The 5,353-nt window shown below is 23.5% G+C and overlaps 1 long non-coding RNA gene across 1 annotated transcript in view; it reads right to left on the bottom strand.

Moving 5' to 3' along the window:
• Positions 1–3,063: 3,063 nt before the first annotated feature.
• The window catches only part of LOC127746515 (uncharacterized), a 4,020-nt gene continuing 1,730 nt past the window's right edge, over positions 3,064–5,353 (bottom strand). Inside the window, exons 2-3 of the long non-coding RNA XR_008008184.1 lie at positions 4,923–5,036; positions 3,064–3,355 (exon numbers count right to left, since the gene is read on the bottom strand). This is a non-coding gene — a long non-coding RNA (uncharacterized LOC127746515). The remainder of the gene's footprint in view (positions 3,356–4,922; positions 5,037–5,353) is intronic.

Genomic DNA, 5,353 nt, shown 5'->3' with positions numbered 1-5,353 from the left:
AGATTAAAATTTTATATACTTATTTAATAATAATCGGATTATAATTTGTTGATTATAATTTGTTAAAATTTGATTGTTTTTAAAATATTAATAAAGATATGTATTTTAATGGATGTGTGACATTGAAATTGTCTCAAAAGGTTCGGAGGAAGTGCCTAAAATGTAAGAGTAGGAATGTTGTGAACAAAGTTAAGAGTTGGTCTTATGTGTCTTGTAATGAGGATAATAATTCTTGTTACCGTGTTTCTTGTGTTAAGGAATTGATTCTTGAGAATTGGAAGATAGGTTATTTTTCAACTCAAGAACAAAACAATTATTCAATAATTCATCATGAGATGATTGATTATGATGAATCTCATCAACTTGCTTTAACAAGGTCATCAATTTGATTGGGGACAGTTAAGAAGTATACAAAGATAGCGGTTGTGGTCTTCAAGTTAATATTTTCAGCCATTTTTGGGAACCCTATTTCTGCCATTGCCACTCTTGTTGAAGCCCTAGTTCAAGATTATTGATGAAGATTTTTAGCCTCCCTCCCTTTAATTTTCCCCTTTTTGTTTTAAAAAAACAAAAAGTATTAATAGACTTCAATTTATTTACATTTTTCACTGGAAAACTAGATAATGTAAATTTATTAGTAATTTTAGTTTATCTTTTTAATTATTGTTTAAACATAATATATATTTGAATTTTTATTCATTTATTTAAAAATAAAAAAATAATTAAAAAATAAACTAAACGTTTAGTCATTTTTTAAAGTGGAAGTCTATATCTTCATGCTTAGATAGCACTCTAATAATAATAAATAAATATAGTGTGTTATTATGATATGACACTTTCTTAATCTTTTTCAAAGAAAATCGGAATCTGTATATCAATATATACATACATAACTTTTTGTCTTTCTGTACTCATTAACAAAATAAAAATTCAGGTGTAGTCAACTTTACATAAAATTAATAATTAAAAATAATTAAATAATTTAATTAATTTAATTAAATTTTTATCTAACGACTCTACGTATCACTTCACTTCACATAAAGTTGATTACAGCTGACTTCTCACCAACTAACAAACTTTATCCAATTGTTGTGAATATATACGCTTTAACTTACCTGGTTGAAATTTTGGGCAATTTATCAATTTAAAAGAATTTTGAGAATCCTTTACCAGATTACAACAATTAGAAATTGTATACATTTATGTCTTGTTTCATTTTATATAGAAACCGTGGGAGCTAACCACGGTTTTAGAATCAACATAAACTGTGGCTGGTAGCCAGGTTTTATGATGATATGATTTTGAATGTAAACTGTGGTAGGCAGTCACGGTTTACATGAGGAGAGAGCTATACATAAACCGTGGTAGGCAGCCACGGTTTATGAAGGAAGTGATTCGTGCATAAAACCCACTGTTTATAAATAATTAGAATTTTAAATTATAAAATTTGTATTAGTTTGTAATTTAAAATTTAAATAGACATAATTTAAATTAATAATTTATAAAATTGTATGTATTCGTATTATTGTACTCATATGATTTATTTTTACTATTGTATTCATATGATTAATTATATTTATTCTATTTAAAAAAAATAACAGTTGCTAATTTTTAACTAACAAATAAATACACTTATATTATTTTTAAATTAAAATTTTTTAAATAAATGTACTCTTATTATTTTAAATTTTTAACTTAAATAAATATATTCGTATTATTTTAAATAAAATTTAAAATTAATATAAACAGGTTTATTTAAAATTTAAAATTTTAATATTTTAAATAAACATATTCTTATTAAAATTTTTTAAATTTAAATAAACGTAATCATATTATTTTAAATAAGTATATTCTTTTAATTTGAAAATAATATGAATGTATTTAATTATCATCTAATTTTATCTTTTATTTTTATTTATCCTCAACATTTTAAATTATCATATGATAATACCATTGAGTGGTATAACTTCAATGACAATTGTTAAATATGCCTATTGATCTTTGACTGAGTTTTTGAGATATTAGTACATATATGTGTAAAGTTCACAATGTAATTATGTTGGATGTCTTATATTATGTATTTTGACTTTGGAATACTTCAAATTACATTATAATCATTGAATTATAAATATAGTGGCTGAATGATGTGCAATAATATTAATAGTAGTTGATTATAATAAGCCATGATAATTTTAATAATTTTTTTATCTTAATGTAAAATTATAGTGTCCAGATTAAGTATATAAATAATTAACATATTAGTTTCAATAAATATCCTTATAAAGTACTTTACTTTACACAATTACAATAACTAACTATAAGTTTACACATATCATTGATTTATATAGTATCATATTTGTAAATTTATAGTTAGTTATAGTTAGTTACAAATATTCATATGAATACAATAATAAAAATAAATCATATGAGTACAATAATACGAATACATACAATTTTATAAATTATTAATTTAAATTATGTCTATTTAAATTTTAAATTACAAACTAATACAAATTTTATAATTTAAAATTCTAATTATTTATATAAAATTAAATTAATTAAAAAATAAAAATATACTAATACAATTCAAATCGTATTAAAACGTAAATAAATTTGTTGACTCTATAAACCACAAAGCTCCTCGAATTCTCTATCAGCCACCCTACTTCACATAGTCGCTCATGTATAAACCGTGACTGCCTCCAAAGTTTTATGCACACAAAATCTTTCTCATAAACCGTGGCTGCCTCCCACGGTTTATGTGTTGTATTCACCAAGAATAAACCGTGACTGCCTCCCACGGTTTACATTCAAATGCTCTTTAACATAAAACCTAGCTAGCAGGCACGGTTTATGTTCATTTAGAAACCGTGCTAAGCTCCCACGGTTTCTATATAAAATGAAACAAGACATAAAGGTATGAACTTTCCAATTGTTGTAATCTGGTAAAGGTTTCTCCCAATTATTTTAAAATGGTAAATTGCCTTTTTATTTATTTATCAATAATTGATATATACCAAGTTACTAACTCATTTTTGTTTTTCACTTGGTTCCTTTTATTTGTCAGCTCTTATTAATTATATTCTAGGCTAATAAAATGGAGAGATATATAGAGACATGTAATAATTAAAAAAGACTGACTTTATCTTCTTTTATTTCTATTAACATAATTTTTGTTCCATTCCTCTTATTTCAATATTTTATTTTAAAAAGATTTACACACAAACCAGGTATATAAAATGTTCATAAATTATTATTCTTGTTTACTGGCCTGGAACCCTCAGCAGCTGAACTCCTCCTATTTCACCAGAAGCTTCTACGTTCATTACCACTTGAATTGGATATTTTTTAATTTCTGCAAATAAATTAAATACGAAATGAACTTTAATTTAGTTATTAAAAATTATTAACGTACTAATATTTAGCAAATAAACAACGTACATAATAACCACCACCAAAAATATTAAATATAATATTTTTAGTGACAATTTATTTTATCTTTAGCCACAATAAAAATAATAATTACGACTCTTTTCATTTAAATAAAAAAAATAGTTACCAGATTAAACGCAGATATAGAAATATATCATTTTATGCTTTTTATTGTATTTTTGTAGTCAAGAAAAAAAAATAAAAACAAGGTGCAAAAATAGTTATTAAGGTGCAGAAATAAAATTATTAACTATTTTTGCACACTTAAGGTGCAAAAATGAGAAAGAATATTTTTTTTCCTATTTTAGAATTCTATGCCTACAAAAACAAGTTGCTTTTAGATTTTGCCATTTTATTGCGTCTTCTCATTGTTAATATGTATAAATTATAAAGCAACATTTTCTTCACTCAAAAAAGACATCTCAAAGTAACTGTGTCGATTTTTTTTTTTTGGTAATTACTTATTTATATTATAAGTCAAATACAGAAGTTTTCAATTGATTTGAGCTAAATCCCGATGGAAAGAATGATTTTGATTATTAAAATTTACTTTATTCTTTTTACAGGATTAGTGGAATATCAGATTGATAGGACATTGTATATAGAAAAAAGTTGTTTGTTTTTTATTTTATTCATTAAACTATTAGTTCAGCAAATAGGTATTTGTAAAAATAGTTAATAATGTTATCTCTTTTCCCCAATTTAAGTGTACGAAACTATAGTCTTTTATTTTCGTGTTTCTAAATTACAAAAATATAACTAAATGCACAAAATGATTTCTTTTTTGTATCCATATTTAAACTGATATATAATTAATTTTTTTATTTAAATGAAAAAAAAAACTAATAATAGGCGGTTTACTAATTTAGTAAATACGACGACCCTGACATGGAATTATATAAATGTAGAAATAGGTTTTTAATAGTAATAAAAGAAAAATTTTAGATAATCAATATTTTTTTATTATTGAACTAAAACTAGTTATTAGTTATCTATTTCTTTACACTTAAAAGTGTTGGTATCCAGATATTTTTTATAATAAAAATATAATTTATGAAGTAATAATAAAATATGAATTTAATTTTAATATATTGTCAATGTAAAATAGTTTTACATTTAATCACGTAATATCACATCATTAAAAATAACTATTATTTTTATTAACTGCGTGAATAATTATCCGAAAGAACGGATGTAATTGTACGATTATGAAAAATATTTTACACTATTAGTACATCAAAATTAAACTCTATTTTATATAATTACTATTGTGATCTTTTATGCTTCCTACGAGAGAAATGAACGTATTTAAATATTACGAGATTAATCTAATTGCGTTTAATAAATAAATAAATAAAAGTTTATTACCTAATTGAGATTTATTTATTATATTAACTAAATTTTTATTTAACGATTCTCAACTATTAAATTTCTCACGACGTAAACTGCACGTGAGTTTTCACGCTAGAATTTTAGAAGTCTAACCATACCTGTAGATGATAGTTTGTCGCAACACAGACAGCCGACCCTCTCAATAACAATTGTAACACAGCAATACTGTTTGCACTTTTCGTCTGATAATCCAACATTTCTTTCCCATTTATCTGCATATATATATGTTATACACAATTAATAAACATTTTTAACTAGTGTACATTTTCTAAGAGGAACTTGAGGGGCAAAAGAAATTTTAATTTGGCTGAATAATTTATTAACAGCAAGAGTATTGGTGGGTTTGGCTTTCCTTTAATTTTATTTGAAAAAAAAAACCAGTTTTTAATTCGGCGTACTTACGAAAGATAAATTTTGGTGGACAAAATTAATTTTCATATGCTAAAAAATATATTCAAAATTATTAAATTATTCTTCCTAACCTAATTTACTAATATTTTGTATTAATTTATTTTATTATTTTAAAAAA

Source organism: Arachis duranensis, chromosome 4 (genome assembly GCF_000817695.3).
Source record: "Arachis duranensis cultivar V14167 chromosome 4, aradu.V14167.gnm2.J7QH, whole genome shotgun sequence".
Taxonomy (NCBI): Eukaryota; Viridiplantae; Streptophyta; class Magnoliopsida; order Fabales; family Fabaceae; genus Arachis; species Arachis duranensis.
Note: the sequence above shows the minus strand (reverse complement) of the source record. Positions and strands in the feature narration are given on the sequence as shown.